Below are 16,449 nucleotides of genomic sequence, written 5' to 3'. Positions count from 1 at the left end.
GCAACGGCCCGTGACCAAGCTGCTACACACACACACACACACACACACAACCACCACCACCACCACCATCACCACCCCTTCTCCCACACCCCTTCCCCACACACAAACCCTGGTTTGAAAGTGGGGTACACTAACTCCCCCACAGCCGGTCCCTGCACTCTGGGAGCAGTGTGCGGGCAGACCGGAAGAAAATCTCCTGAAAGGGCTTGTTGGACACATCTGTAAAGCTTCTTTCATGGCACACCGCTCTTTCCCTGGCGCCTGCCCTGCCCAGCCCTGGGCCAGGCCCTGGGGACACGGATGAGTCAGGTCTGCCCCCACCAACCTCCTGCCCAGTGGCTGCACATCGGCTGTGCCCTCGGCCTAGCACAGGGCTGTGGGCTACTCTGCAAGCCGCTGGCGGGCTGTGGTCCAGCCTGTGGCCTGGACACACACACCCGGGGCCTTACATCTTCTGCCCAGGCGGCCATGGCCCCACACAGGCCTTCTGCACGGACAGTCCCCATAAGGCTTGGTCCAGCACGATGGTGGCTCCCCAGGTCCTATGCTCCCAGCCCTTATGGTGCCCCAACCTTGATGTGTGTGAAGAGACCCCCCACTCACACCCCAGGAAGGGTTGTGGGCATGTCAACACAAGTCCAGAGGCGGATGCCCTGCAGAGAAGTGTTTGTTGAAAAAGCCGTATTTTGATGTTCTTTGAAAACTGAGACCAAAAGCAGACAGCAAAAAGCCTGGGGTGAGCTGGAGGCACCAGGCTCTTTTGCCCCCTCCATTGGCACAAGATGCCCTCTCAATCAAGGACCATTACCCCAAGGCAGACCTGGGCTGCTCTTCGCCCCTGGTTCTGTGGTGCCTGGGGTGATACAAAAATGTAGATCCCACTAGGTGCCCCCACCCTGCTTTGGGGAGGACTCACGTGGCAGGGATTGCTACCACATGCTGGCAGGTGACTGGAGGGGCATCTTGGCTTGGGTTAAGTGGAGACCCAGGGAGCAGAAGGTCGGGGAGGGACGCTCCTCCTGCAACCCCTCTCATGTAAACTACTGGCTCTGCAAATGGGGTGCTGGGGAGACATCCAGAGGAAAGGGCGGCGGGGTGGGGGGGATTCTCAGGGCATTCTGGGTCCAGACAGGGTGCTGGAGCTGAAGGGGAAGGAAAAGATGGGGGGTGCACGGAGAATGAAGAGGAGGAGTAAGGAGGAGAGGCCAACAAGGAGCAGAGGTGAGAGGAGCCAGGGGAGAATGGTTTTCTCTTTTTTGAGAGCCACAAGCTGAGATCAAAGATGATATTTTTACAGCAACTGAAATAGAAAACCGCTGGACACACAGTGGGAGGTGAGCAGCCAGGACACAGGCCCCCTTGTGCAGCCTGTGGCCGCAGCAAGCACACTGCCCTCTGCCACCAGGCCCGGGGGCCAGGGTGGTGCTGATCTTCCCAACCAAGTTTCACTGGGGAAATGAAGGCCCCCACATCCCAGGAGAGGAGAGGAACAGCAGTGTGGATGCGGGGCAGGACACCAGCCTCCCAGGGACAGCTCAACCCTATCAAAGGCACGGCTGTCCAGGCCTTCTGCGGAAGGGACCCTGTGTAGGTCACATAGTGCCCTGGCAGGGGGCTGAGCCCAGGGCCACAGAGGTTCGGGAGCAAGGCAGACCTGGCATTCAGAAACTGCTGCTCCCAGACCCTGCCTGGTCTCTTCCGGCTCTCATTCACTCCCAAGACGATTCTTCACGTCCCTGCTACTGCTCCACATCCTTGCCACTCCCCCAACAATTTCATTCAACTCCACAACAATCCCTTAAAACAAACTCAATAGGATCCCCTTGTCACAGATGAAGAAACAAGCACAGAGAGGCAAAGGAATCGAGCCAGGGTCACACAGCCTCTAGTAGGCCTCTTTCTGACTCCTGGGTACATCCTGGGCACCATGATACTGTCTGAGAGCGTGGCCCCATCTGAGAGGAGCCATTCAGGGAGCAAGCCAACTGTAATGGTACCCTCGGGATCAGAACCTCTGGCTGTTGTGAAATTTGGAGAGCACCCCATCTCACTGAGGGGGAGAGTGTCCGACAGCAGTGGTGCCCTGGGACCCCTTTTGATCATTCAAGGGCCATGTGACTTTAGGCAAGTGGCCTCACACCTCTGAGTGTTTCATCTTATATAAAGTGACAGGAACAGCCCTACTGTGCAGGGTGCCTGGGAGGACCAGAGGCCCTGGTGTCTGCACCCAGCCCAGAGCATGGACAGTGCTGGCATCACCAACTGCTCACCCTGCCATCTTCCCGCCCCCCAACTCCCTGCCTTGTCTCAAACACCCACACAGTGGAGAGAAGGAGTTCCCCCAGGAGATCACCATGTGTTCAACTGCCCACATCCCTGCCCTTGTCCTGATCCACAAAGGCCCAGGTGCTGGAGGTTAAAGGCTGCACCTGTTGCATCCAGGCCAGGCGTTAGGCTGAGACAGGGAGGGGTCTCCACTGCAGCCAGCCCTGCTGGCCAGTCCCCGCACTCATCTGCAACCAGCGGAACGTCCTTGGAGGCCCAAACTGCCCAGGACAGCTGCAGCTCATTAGTGGCCTGTTCCCCAAGGGCCGGCCCAGAAGGCCTGACGAAAGTTGGCCCAGACAGAGCTGCAAAGAGGAGCAAACACAGGCCAGGAAAGGTGCCTCCACCACTCGCATCACCCCAACCATAGGAACAAAAGGGGGAACCCTGGAGAGCAGAAGCAGCTGGCAGAAAGCTCTGGCTGGGCCCAGCACCCACTGGCCACTGTGCAAACATTGGACAAAGGGCGTCCCTCTCTGGGCCTCAGTTCCCCAATGTGTGTGTCATCAAAGGAGGGGCAAGCTTAGGCACATGCTGAGAGCCTTCCAGCCTTGACATCCCTGAGGGCCTAGCCGGTTCTGGCAGGGGACGTGGGTGAGGAGTGGGAGGATATCCCAGGCCTGGGAGCCATGACCACACGCAAGCCAAGAGCGCAAGACCAGAAAGTGGCCCAGCAGCTTCAAGGGGTTCTCTCAGGGCTCATGGGGGCAGAGATAGCCATGCTGGATAGAGGTCAAGACCACGTGAGAGTGGCCTTCCAGAAACATGGCTTCTGGCTGCATAGCCGAGTCAAGGTCACGTTGCTTCTCCCTTCTCTGGCCTCGCTGTCCCTCCCCACCTCCCCATGAGCCCCAGCTGGCGCTCGCGAGTCCTTTCCTGTCTGTTGATGTTGTGTCAGGCCATGGGTAGAACAATTTCACCTTTTCCTTGGTGGCAAATACTGGCTGCTCTACAAGCCTGGGGCTGGGCCCGCACCTTGGCAGGTCCTGACCTTGACCTTCGGCCTTACCCTTCAGAGACAAGCCAGCCCTTAGTCAACTCCCTCCTGGTGCAGGTTTGGGGAAAGAGGGGCAGCCTGTCCCGCTCCAGCTACCGCCTCCCCAGTCTCCTGCTCTGCTGCGGTAGGAATAGAAGGTGCCAGAATTTGAGCTGCAGGTGGAGTGGTAAGGGAAAAATGCTTCCCTCAGACTTTGTCAATGCCTGATACCGCCTGAGGAGTGAGCTCCACCCTCCAGGGAGGCCCACGTAGGGTCTGGAGTGGACGTGTCTCACTGACAGCACCCTGCCCCCGATCTTCCAGACAGCACTGGCCACAGGGAGTGTCTCTGATCCTGAACTTGTCCCTGCACACTTCACTCCTTGGCAACGACCTCCTCCACATTTTAGACAGGTCCCCGCATCCCATGTAGACCTGAGTCAACTGTGCAGGCAGCCAGGGAGCCGCTGGGTTCATTTGCCTCTCCCAGGACAACCTTCCTACTGGTATTTCTAAGAAAAGCCCAGACAGGGGTGGGGACCTGCCCATGGTCACGTAGCCAGTGGGGCTGAGACAACCTTGGATTCCTGACCACAGTCAATGAACCAGTTGAACCCTTTCTGGTGAATTTAAAAATGACACACCTGTAGAAAATACAGACAGACCAGAGCCGGTGTCCACAAAGACACCTTTGGTTTGTCTTTCGGAAACACATCTCCTCTTTCTCTCCACCCTACCCCCAACCTAAACCACCCTCCGCATAACCCCAGCCATAATCAATATCTCGCCTCCATTCGCCAGCAACTGCTCCCCAAGGAGCAAGCTTTGACAACGCATTCTGGAAGACTGCCTCAGACCGGAATCTGGAAGGCCCCGGCGTCTCTTCCAAAACTGCAGAGCTTCCGCCTGAGCGGAACTGCTGTAAGCACAGGACGGGGTGGGGAAATACTCCCAGCCGGAATCCACAGACGGCAGCCAAGCTGCAGCCATGTGACCTCGGGCCAGTCCCTGGGCCTCTCTGAGCCTAGGTTCCTACAGCCAGAAAATGAAGATGCATGCTTGGGATTGAGTCATTTTCCCCACAGCCAGTATCAGGCCATCAGCATCCCCTGGGCAGCAGCCAGGCCTTCTCTTCCCGACAGAACCCCAGGACTCGGTCAGAACTCATGGTTCAAGTCCAAGGCCACCCCTCGGCACCTGTGTGAGTGTCCATGAGCAGGGTACCACATACCCTGAGTCCCTGCTCCCCTCTGGGGACAGACACAGATCAGAGTCAGCTGTGGACTCTGTGAGAGTCAGGCAGCAGAGACCTTAGCACCTGACTGTGTCCTCTGCCTGGACTCTAGTAGGTGCACCCAGGGCTGATCCTGGAGTCACTACCTGCTTGCAATGTTCACGTAGCCCCAGAAAGAGGGGCATGTGGTTGGGGCTCAGCCTTCCGTATGCCATATTGGTGATGTTTCCCTGGGGTGCCTTGGGACCCATGATGTCATGGACACCAGCTTCCATGCGAGACACATAGGGCTCTGGCATTCTGGCCATTCCAAAGTGCAGTCCTGCCTTTTTTCCTTTCATTTCCATCCAGCTGCAACAGGGAATGCTCAAGCTGCCACACTGCTGCAGGGGAGGAAGGGCTAGGTTCAGAAAGGGACTCTTGCCTTGGGGCCCGAAAACAACTGACCAACCTGGGAGCCAGGCTCCTCTGCCTCCTAGGCCCACTCAGGCTCCCCAGGATCCAGTGGGACCAGGGATAGCCTCGCATTTCCCAAGGACTTTCTGTACCTCAGTTGGACGTCCTTGAAGCAGGTGCCATGGTGTTTCCCAAGACCCATGCCTAAGAAGCAAACGCAGGGGACCAGTTCTGGGGTGCCACTGCCTGACACCAACATCTGGGCTGCTCCACTTCCAATCCAGCTCCCTGCTAATGCACCCGGGAAAGCAGCAGAGGATGGCCTAAGTGTAGGGCCCCTGCTACCCACATGGAAAACCCAGATGAAGTTCCAGGACCCAGCTGTTGTGACCATTGAACAGTGCACCAGTGGATAGATCTCTCTCTCTCTCTCTCTCTCTCTCTCTCTCTCTCTCTCTCTCTTAGCATGTGTAGGTGTGTGTTTCCCCTCTCTCTACAACAATGCCTTTCAAGTACATATTTTTTAAGTAAGAAGACTCAAACACAGCACCAGCAGCCCTTCCTCCAGCCAGCGTTCCTGAGACGACTCCACAGACCCAGCTGGCAATGAGCTGAGACGAAGGTGTCTTCATGAGTTTTCTGTCACCCTAGCAAAACACTAGAGCTTGAGGAGTAGAGAGGGCTATTGCAGCTCACAGCTCTGAAATCTGAGAGTGGGCCACCGGCATCTGCATGGCCCCATGCTGGGTTCCACCATGGCAGAGATGTGGGCATGGCAGGGGGAACAGAAGCACAAGTGACCTCCATTGGTGCCACTGACCTTTGGGGAGGCTGTCTTAGGCCCCCAGACGTAGGGCGGCTATGTTAAGAGCATGAGCCTGGTCTCTAGAGAAGACATTAATCTGTGCATGAGCGTGGGGTTAGGAGTCCTGAGACCTAGTCACTTGCCACTAGACCTCCCTCTCAATACCACAGTGACAATGGGGGTACAGCCTCCGGCACACATATCAGACCACAGCAGGAGGGAGACACACGGTCTGGCCAAGGGGTGCGGAAGCCAGGGCAGTGTGGGAAGCTCAGAGGTATACAGAGAAGGGACCTTTGAGAGCACGTGTGAGGGTGTGAGGAGGAGGCTGTGCAGCCACATTGGAAAAGGTCCCCTGCACCTTTAATGCTCTCAGCGCCTTTGGGCACAGGCAGGCCTGGATGGTCAGGGTGGAAGTATAGTCACAGCCCCCCGGACCTTTGCTAAAAGGCCCTTTCCTACCAGCATCTCAGGGCAACAGCTTAGACAGCTGACAGCCCTGCTGCTGACCGGAGCAGGCTGAGTGTCAGGGGCCTGGGCTCTCTAGCCCACTCCTGCCCCTGACTGGCTGTGTGTCGCTAGACAGGTACTACCCTTTCCGGGCCTCAGCTTCCCTGTTTGTGAAATGACTGTCAGCAGCCAAGGGGTGGGGCAAAGGAGACAGGAATGCCACTGACAGGGGTCCTCCCCCGGGGGTGATCCACATGACCTGAAATGGGATCCTAGCATTTACTGCTCAGCTCTGTGCATGCACTCAGGGGATTCCTGCACTTGAACTTTTCTTCCAAGGTGGTGGCTGTTGTAGAAAGAACCTCCTAAGGGAGGAATGCCAACTTGAAGAGGACTGCCTAGAACCCCCCACCCTCGTGTATCCTCTGTGCTCGGTGAATCCCACCACCCACCCAACCAGGTCTGGCTTTCCAAGACTCCCCTCCCCCAACACACACAGTAACAGCCATGTGACAGTCACTGGTCATCAAAGCCGACCACAACACAGCAGGCAGGCTAGAGGCTATGGGAGAGGGCAGACAGTCATGCAGCCCCTGCTGGAAGGGGCTCAGAGTCTGCAGGAACCGGTGAGATACACACGATGCCTGGGAGGGACTGCCTCCGGGACTTGGTCCTTCTCTTCCTTGTGGCCAGGCAAGGATCAGGGAGTCCTGAGCCCCATCCAGCAGCTGCCGACTCACTTACATGTAGGGCCTTGCTGCCAAGGAGACTCAGGGACCCCAGCAGGTCCTTGGTGGATGCTGTCCCTGGTGGGCAGCCCCTGCCTGGGCCTCTGTGGCTGCCATCTTGCCAGGCAGACCCTGCTCCTCATGCCAACCACCGCTCTCCATGCAGTCTCTTGAGCGGCAAGCTTTTCCACTGCGCTGGGGCCAAGCACGGTTCCGGGCTCCAGGGCTGAGAGCCGGTTTGAGGCAGTCCCCGCCCTTGACTTCTTCCCAAGGACCTGTTCCACGCTGCAGCTGGGCCTCATGCTCTTTCTGCTCCTGGTTTTAACTTTTGCTCCTGTCTCTTTTCCTCTCCATGGAGTGCTCCCTCGGTTGGGTCTCTCTCTTTCTTGCTATTGCTCTTTCTTTCTCTGTCTGCTGGAGGGTAGCTAACATTCTAGGTGCTTCAGAATGGGCTGGGTAGGACTCAGCTGTAGTTCTGTCACCTGCTGCTGTATGCTTGGGCCAGGAGTGGCGGTGGCTGTTCCACCTCCTGCTTCTCTGGGTGGGTGTCAGTGATGACACACACCAGGAAGAGCTTGGCAGACGCCTCTTCTGTAGGTTCTTCTTGACCCTTTGCTATCCTGCTCATTTCTAGACACGCTGAGAGACGCCAAAGCCTCTCTCCTGACCCCAGCCACTAGCTCCTGCGGACCGAACCTCCCAGCCAGCCCTGTGTCTTGGACAGCCTTTCTGCCTTGGTACTCCCCAGGGGGGATGTAGGGGAAATCTTCTGAATGGGGGCTTGATTTCCAGAGTCTTTTGTTTTACAACAAGGAGCCAGTTTTCACCACCAGCCCACATTTCAGCCGCCCCCCCTCACTTGTTCATGCCTTTGACCCCGCCCAGTACAACTTCTGCTCTGTGCCCTTCTGTGGTCCTAGGAGATGGCAGAGGAGGGAACTGTGGGTGCCCTTCACCAAAATGTGTAATGTGTTCAAGGGGAGGCCTGTGCCGGTCCTTCCAAGTCTGAGCATAGCAGCTTGTCTGGGTTGCGGTGTGCCTGGGTAGAAATGTAGGGTTACAATTTCCTTCCTTCTTGAGGCTGTGACCACATGGCCCCTGCTGTAGATCAGTTCCTGGATGTGCCTTAACAGGCCGTGAAGCAAATAAATGCATGCATTTATTGTAATCAGCTGAGTTTTGACAGGTGTGCCAAGGCAATCCAATGGAGGAAAAATTTTTAACAAATGATGCTACAACAGTTGAATAGCCACATAAAAAAAAAAAGAAGGGAGCCCTTACCTCATACCAATAAAGAAAACAAGTTCAATGTGGACCAAAGACCTGTATGTAAGAATTCAAATTGGAAAGCTCTTAGTAGAAAACTTTGATATAAATATGCATGATTTTGGTTTAAAAAGTAGTTTATTTGATATGTCAAAAATATAGGAAATTTTAAAAAATCATTTTCATTTATATTTTTTGTTTGAAAGCTAGATTTACAGGGCCCAGCATGATGGTCTAGTGGCCTTGAATGCATCGAGATCCCATGTGGGCTCCGGTTCTAATCCCAGCTGCTCCACTTCCCATCCAGCTCCCTGCTTGTAGCCTGGGAAAGCAGTCGAGGATGGCCCAAAGCCTTGGGACCCTGCACCCATGTGGGAGACCTGGAGGAGGTTCCTGGCTCTTGGCTTCGGATCAGCACAGCACTGGCCATTGCGGTCACTTGGGGAGTGAGTGAATCATTGGATGGAAGATCTTCCTCTCTGTCTCTTCTTCTCTCTGTTAATCTGACTTTCCAATAAAAGGAAATAAATCTTTAAAAAAAAAATGATCGATTTACAGAGAGAAGGAGAGACACAGAGAGAGGTCTTCCACCTGATGATGGTTCAGTTCCCAAACAGCCAGAGCAGGGCGGTCCAAAGCCAGGAGCCAGAAGTCAGCTTCCTTTGGGTCTCCCCCATGAGTTCAGGGGTCCAAGCACTTGGGCCATCCTCTGCTGCTTTCCCAGGTGCCTTAGCCTGGAGCAACTGGGACTCCCTGGCGCTGTAGGTGGTGATTTTACCGACAATGCCACAGTGCCAGCTCCAAGAAACTAAATTTTTTTGAAAAAAAAGAAAGAAAGGTGGCTTTTGTTTTTCAAAATGGAAAGCTTGATACTTCAACAGACATGATCAGGAATGCAAATAAAACCCACAAAATAGAATAGAGCATTTGCAAACAATCTTGTAGGAGTCTAGCATAGTATCTACCTTACACAACACACTCATAACTCAGTGAGACAAGAGCCAATGACCCAGAAGTTTTAATGGACAAGAGGTTTGGGCAGATATTTCTCTGGAGAAGGTCTCCCAATGGCCAAAAGATGTCCAAGCTTCAGTTCACAGCAGCCCAGGAGCAGAGACCATCACGTGTCCATCCAATCATGCACGCCATGGGAGAGTATCCAGCCCCAAGAAGACAGGAAGCATTGATCCTCATAACACTGTGGATGGACTTGGAAATGAACCTGAAATGTCCAGACAGGAAAATCCATACAGACTTCAACAATTTCCAGGGGCTGGACTGGTGGATGCAGTGCAGTGTGACTGCTAATGGGGGTAGAGTCTTTTGGGGAAAAGGGAAAGAAACTCAATGAATATGCAAAATAAGCACTGTATACTTTCAGTGGATATAGAAGTTGTATTTCAATGAAACAAAACAGAGATTGTGTAGATCTGGAAGTGGTTTTACACAACAATGAGTCCACTGTCCCCACCTACTCTTACATATATGCACACACCTTTGTGTTAGAGATGGGGAAATGAGAACCCACAGGAACAGGACCACACTCCAAGCTTGAGATAGAGCAGGGACCATACCCAGAGCTGCTGCATCCTCTGTATCCGCTGCCCAGGGCATCAGCTTCTGGGATCCAGGAACCTTTATGCTCCTTGTGTGTCCTGTAGCAGCAGCACAGAGCTCAGCACATTGTAGGCCACAGTTAGGGCTGCTCCAAATGCCAGCTAGGAACTAGGCACCTGCTCCTGAGGGGCCTAGGGAGGCACGGAGGCATTGCCCACAGGGCCATGGAGGACAGAGTGGTTCAGGGATTCAAACTATCTCCCCCAGTTCCTCCCTGACTCCTCTCTTCCTTCGTTCCCTTCCTGTCTTCCTTATCTTGGGATCACACTGTGGGAGCCTGCATTCCACCAAGGAGCTGAGGATGCGGCTGGCTGGAAAGATGCTCTCCTCCACAAGACCAAGCCTGCTCTAAGGGTCCTGGGTTCTGTTGCTGGTAGCAGCACCAAAACCTCACAAAGCAGGGGGTGGCAAGGAGAGAGGTGCTCTTGCGGTCAGAAGTGGGATGGAAGTTGGGCACACAAAATCCCAGCTGCCCCAGAGGTCCACAGGGACTCAGGCCACTGTAGGTGGGGATGATCCACCAGGCAGGGGAAAAGGCAGCCCTGGGGGACGGCTGCAGAGTGACCAAAGATTCAGCACCCAGCTGTATTTGAAATCAGGAACAGGGGCCTGGCTCAGAATCTTACCCAGACTTGGGCATCCCAGGAGTGGGGCAGGGCAGGGCAGTGCTGGGTCTTCTGAAGGTCTAGAGGCCTGCACCAGGGTTAAGGGGGATGGCAGTGAAAGGGACCAGGGATTTTGACAAGGTGGCTCTGGCTCAGCCCAGTGTTGCCCAACCTGCTGGGTGAGCTTTCTGAGCTCAGTGGCTCCTGGGCTTGTGCAAGCTCCTGGGGCTGCTGTTCATTGAAGGCTGCAGTGAATTCAGCAGCGTAATGGCTGATGTGACCCAGCTGTGCCAGGCATGGGGCTGGGAGTAGGGGCTCATAGATAACAGGGATCCAGCTCTAGCCTCAAGGTACCTGCAGGCTAGCTGCACAGATGCACATGGCCACTGCCCAAGGGTAGCTCTCTTTCTGACTGTGTGACCTTGGGCAAGTCACCACTCCCTGGAACTCCCTGTTGCCCCATCTCAAGGAAAGAGTTAAACAGGAGGAAGACAGCCTGTGGCCAGGCCCGTAGTCCCAAAGAGGTGGACAGGCAACCCATCCCCCACCTCAGTTCAGTCTAGTGATGTCATCCCCAACTGGCTCCAGTTTCCCTGGCAACTGGGGTGCTGGCCAAGGTTCCCCAGGGACCCAGGCCGTCTGGAGTTCCTTGCATATAACTGTACCTCATCCACATTTTCATAATTAGCTTGTCAGCTTGGGTTAAGTGTTGTCTGCTGACAGCTGTCAGCCTCTTTCTGCTCCCCCGTGTTCTTCACCTAGAGCGAGTGAGCAAGCGAGCAAGGCTTGCCCCTTCCCTCTGTGCCACGGACAGAGCTGGGATGGGAGTTGGAAAACAGAATGGGGAGCCTGGGTTGCTGTGCAATCTTGGGTAAGTTCGCTCCCCCTCTCTAGGCCTCTGTAGTAGAGGCCTGGGTCTCCCTTCCCAGCCAGCTCTGCCAGCCTTCCTGCCTCCCCGGGGAGGACCCTCTTTGAATCCCCATCAGATGGACAACCAGCTTAGTCCCCCGCTCTGGTCCAACCTGTCTCCTTCACTGGCTGTTGCTGGGTTGCAAAGGGCAGGGAGCTGCTCTTTCCAGGGGAGCCTGGAACAGGACAGGCCCTTGGGCTTGGAAAGGTCCAGGCCCAGGCTGGTGGCTCAGGGGCTCAGAGGCCAACCTCAGCAACCAGTGGCTTCCGTCCCACCCCACCGTGGGCCCGAGCCACTCCTGCTCAGGCTTCTGGGGGGACACCCTCTGAGTTCCCCGCCTGTCATTCAGGCCCAGATATGCCCCCCCAAATCCTGCACCTGCCCCACCCCTCCCCCCTGCTCACTTGGCACAGAGCCCTGTCCTCTCCATTACCACCCTCCATCCTGTCACTGCACATCAGCAGCGTGCAGCCACCCACTGACGCTCCCCAGGAAGGACACTCCTCCCTCCTGCCTTTGCTTGCTCTGCTCCCCTGCTGGGCGCACCCTCCCCCATCCCAGCCACCTGACAATTCCTCTCCCACCTGCACATTATTTATGTAGACACCAGTGCTAAGCACAGATGAGCTTTCCATCTGGAACAGTTTATGTACCTGGCAGAAAAGGAACTAACCTTTATCAAGGACCCATTATGAGCTGAGCATTTCACATACATCATCTCCTCTTTCAGTCTGGGAGCAGCCCCAGGCAGTAAATCTCACCGCTCCTATTTTCCAGATGCGAAAACTGAGGTGCAGTGACAGCCAGTGTCTTGCAAGGCTATAGGAAAATTTGGGGTGGGGAGAGGGCTGCCATTGTGCGGTAAGTTAAGCCTCTGAGTGCAGCATCTCCTGTGAGTGCTGGTTCTGGGTCTCGCTGCTCCACTTCCAATCAGCTCCTTGCTTATGTGCCTGAAAACACTGTTGATGATCCTAGTGCTTGGGCCCCTGCCACCTAGATGGCAGCCCTCGGGGAAGTTTCTGGCTGCTGGCTTCCTCAGGCGCTGGTCTAGTCCCAGCCTTTGTGGGCCATTAAGGGTGTGAATCAGCAAATGGAAGATCTCTCTCTCACTGTAACTCTGTCTTTCAAATTAATCTTGAAAAAAAGTTGGATGTGGTTGAACCCACAAGAGCAGGGATCCCACAACCCACCCTTGTTGCAGGGCCAGGTGTTCATACTCCCTAAGATGATGGATGGATGCTTGAGGCAAGGGCTGTGAAGCTACCTGCTGCCAAGCAAAGGTTTGCTGCTTTGCAGCCACTGGGGACCACAGTGTTTTACCCAAAGCTGGGTTATGCTATAAAAGAGGCAACCCCAGGCAGAGCCAGGGCCACAGGTAGGACAGCAGAATGGCTCCAGATTGGAGGCAAGGTCTTCCCATAGCCACAGCCACCCCAGCATGGAGAGGGCTGACCAGGAGAGAGTGAGCTCCCTTCTCTGGGGTGTGCATGCAGAGCCTTTGGAGAGAACTTCAGTCCAGCTAGTAACTTGAGAGGGGCCACTGTCAGCCTGGTGCAGGCATGGCACTAGGAATTCAGCAATGCATGCGACCACAGGCCACATTACAAGGCTTCTGGTGGTTGAAACCTTGGGACATGAGAACAGGTGGCCCAGCTCTGAGATTTCAAGTTGCTGAAATGACATTGGGCAAAGAACCACAGATGTTGTGCTTTCTGCTTCAGGAAGCCTGGCTGCTGTGCGCCTGTTACTGCACACCAGTGGGTACCCAGACCCAAGACTTGAGACAATGGCCTGGCTGGCCCCCTCCTGAGGCTTAGGAAGCAGCTCTACCATCCCTGCTAGGCTCTCTCAAAGTGGCTGCTTTCAAAAAGAGGCTCAGCAGGGGTTGGGTCTGGTTGGAATAGCTAACGTCCTATCTGTGCTGGCTTCTTAGTAACCAGTCTGGATTGCCGACACCAATGGGGTGAAAGCAGAAACTATAAGATCCCTTTGAGGCCTGAGTTCAAGAACATGTGTGGTGGGTCAGTTGCGATGGCTCAGTGGCTAAATCCCTGCCTTGCAAGTGCCGGGATCCTATATAGGTACCAGTTCATGTCCTGGCTGCTTCACTTCCCTTCCAGTTCCCTCTTGTGGCCTGTGGAAGCAGTAGAGAATAGCCCAAAGCCTTGGGAACCTGCACCTGCATGGGAGACCTGGAAGAAGCTCCTGGTTTCAGATTAGCTCAGCTTTGGCCATTGAGGCCACCTGGAGGAGTGAACCGGTGGATGGAAGATCTGTCTTTCTGTCTCCCTTTCTCTCTGTAAATCTGTCTTTCCAATGAAAATAAATAATTCTTAAAAAAAGAAAAAAAAAGACATGCATGACTTCCTTCTTTCCAGCTCAGATCAGCAGGCACAGCCTTCATCTGTGGACAGTCACTCTCCGAAGGAGTCTGCTCTGTGGGTTCAGACCTCGATCAGAAAAGCTGCTGCCTCTGTGGCCTTCCCAGAAAGGCTCAGAGCCAGTGACAAGTGGCGGCACGGCTCTTGGATCCAGGGTCAGGGCTCCTGGCTTCCGTGACTCCTGCCCCACTCAGCAAGCCCCACGGGACAAGTTGCTCCCTTCTCTCAGCTTCCATTGTTCTATGTGGACAAGGGGCCCTGGGCCTGAGGAGGGAGGGTTCTCCTACCCTGTGTGAGTATAGGGATGGCAGTGGGCGGGAATCACCTCCTCCCTGCAACTGCAGACTCACTGACCTGTGTGCTCACCAAGGAGGCCAAAGTCTGCCCTCAAAAGAAACTCCCTTGCTCCCAAAGGCCCTGGTGGCCTGTGCTTCCTCCTCTTTCTCTTATAGGGATGACCGCTGCCCCATGGTCCTTCCCAGGGCCCCCTCCCTATGGCCTTAATGGTAGACCAGAGGGAGGGCACCTGTCTCAAGCGGGTCAATCAGCAGCCTGCCCTGGCATGAGCTGTAGACTGTGCAAGGTCCTGAGGTGTTGGCAGCATCTATCTGCCAGGGATTCCTAACCGGGCTCTTGGCGGTCACATCCCAGGAGGCCAGCAGGATTCCAAGAGGGCAGAGAGAGGCAGACAGCACACAGTCCCGGTCCTTCCTCCAGGTCCCCCAGCTGGTACCCTGTCCTGCCAGTGTGGGCAGGTTCTCTCTAAGGGAGCTGGGGTTGAAATTCTCTTCTAAGGCTGAAAAAACCAGAGAGACACAGGCATTGTTCCCTGGGCTGCCGTCAGGGCAGTTAAACAATCAGCAGCTGAAAGCAGCCTTTCATCAGTGCCGCCCTCAGCAGGTGGGACAGGCGGCACCTGCTTCTGCACGGCCAGGGCAGAGCTCTCAAAAATATCAGGACCTCCACTGAGCTCACTGAGGAGGGGGAGGGAGAGGTGAGCACACCTCCTGAGCCCCTGAGGGCCCGCAACATCTCACATACCTTACAGAAAACAGTCGGGCTAGGCAGTCTCCCTCACAGGCACATAACCTGCCTGGTCCCAGAGGAGATGCCTGGCTCATCGGTGTGCCATCATTCCTTGCACTGCTCTCTTCCAGGGACATTGGCTGGGAGGGTGCTTTAGTGGTTTCCCATTTCACAGATGGTAAAATCAAGACTGTACTGGCCTTGGATCCTACGGCGGTTAACAGGGGAGACGCATGGAGAACCAAGTCCTGGTGATATGCCCAGAGCAGGGGACAGCTGGGCTGGGTTCATCTGCCCTTAGGAGAGAGGCTTTTGGAGACTGATCTTGTTGGACACATCTGGGAAATGGCTAAGCCAGGTACGTGGATCAATGGAGGGCAACACAGCGGGAGAACTGGCGTCTCTCTGTGCAGAGGTGGGTGTAGAAGGAGTGTGTCCGCATCTCCTAACTCTGCCAATGGCAGCTTGGCTAAGGTTGAGGCAGTTGTGGGTGTGGGTGTGGACAGGAAGCCTCACCCCAGGACTGGGCGATCAGCTAATCAGAGTCACAGAGCAGGGGGGTGAGGGTGGGAGACACTTGGACGCAAAAGTTGGTGCAAGTATCTGCGTGAAGTCACTGCTAAGCTGCTGGGGACACTGGCATGAGGCAGGGCAGACCTAGGTCTCCCTCTGATTTTCAAGGCATTTCTCCCTCTGCCCCCACTGCACACCCTCCCCAGGTGGGGTCCCCAACCCTCACTGCTGCCTGGGATTTAAGATCTTCAGATGTCGGCTTGAGCACTTGCCACTACCTCCTTTACAGCCTCGGTTTGTGCACCTGTAAAACGGGGATGCTAAGCCTGCTTTTGGGGAATGCAGATGACATCGATGCCACTGAATGGGTGAGTCACCAGTCTGGGAGTGTTCAAGCAACTTGCTCAAGATTCCCAAGCTACAAGACAAGTTGGACAGAATCTATATTGGAACCCAGTGTTCGAGACTCCAAACGGCTTTCCTGTTTGGAGTCCTCCCCTTCCTTCTGGGCACCTGGGAGACAGGCTGAGCTCCAAGCAGGGCATTTTCTGGCTGGGAGCCCGGAGGGAATTTCTAGCAGAAGGACCAGTTAGGTCAATGTTTGGGGACACCTGATGCAGCTTGTCAGATGAGCAAGAGGGGAGTGTGCCCCAGTCAGATTGTCCACCTTGAATGGCCTTGACAGTGATGGCCAGGGATGGGAGGGGGTTCTGGCCAGGGCAGCCAGGACACTCTTGAGCCCCTGGAGGCCCTTGGTTAGGCTCTTGAATGCAGCAGGCTGGTCCTTCCCTCTTCCTAAACATCTCACCCAAAATCCCACAGCCTTCCCATGGTGACCGTGCAGGAGCACAGGTGGACCTAGTGTGTCATACCTGGGAGTTGTGTGTGTCCTCATTGTGTGCCTGGAAGCATAGGTGTGTTCAGGCATGCAGAGAGCAGGTGGGCGGCAGTGTGTGTCAGCCTTATCTTACTGACATGTGTGTGGCTGTTGCAGACCTATAGGAGACTGGAAGTTGAGGAAGTAAGCACCTGCCTTGCAGGTAAGAAGGGGAGGGGTACAGGAGGAGGAGGAGTCGCAGGTCTGCTCAGGGGATGCCCAGTGAGAACGGTCCCGAGAAACACAACCCAGCTCCCCGAGGCTGGGCTGCACTGTCAGCTCCTGAAGCTTATGCCTCTGCTGCCTTGATGGCATCCTGCATATTGCCCAGGAGTCACTC

At 55.2% G+C, this 16,449-nt stretch overlaps 1 long non-coding RNA gene across 1 annotated transcript; it reads right to left on the bottom strand.

The window, feature by feature from the left end:
- Window positions 1-9,173: 9,173 nt before the first annotated feature.
- LOC131480086 (uncharacterized) lies at window positions 9,174-15,204 on the bottom strand. The gene is made up of 2 exons (XR_009245242.1): window positions 14,735-15,204; window positions 9,174-9,402 (listed from the first exon to the last, which is right to left on the bottom strand). It is a non-coding gene; the product is annotated as an uncharacterized LOC131480086 (long non-coding RNA).
- Between the last annotated feature and the right edge of the window lie 1,245 nt (window positions 15,205-16,449).

The sequence above is a fragment of the Ochotona princeps genome, chromosome 4 (genome assembly GCF_030435755.1).
Source record: "Ochotona princeps isolate mOchPri1 chromosome 4, mOchPri1.hap1, whole genome shotgun sequence".
In the NCBI taxonomy this organism is placed as follows: Eukaryota; Metazoa; Chordata; class Mammalia; order Lagomorpha; family Ochotonidae; genus Ochotona; species Ochotona princeps.
Note: the sequence above shows the minus strand (reverse complement) of the source record. Positions and strands in the feature narration are given on the sequence as shown.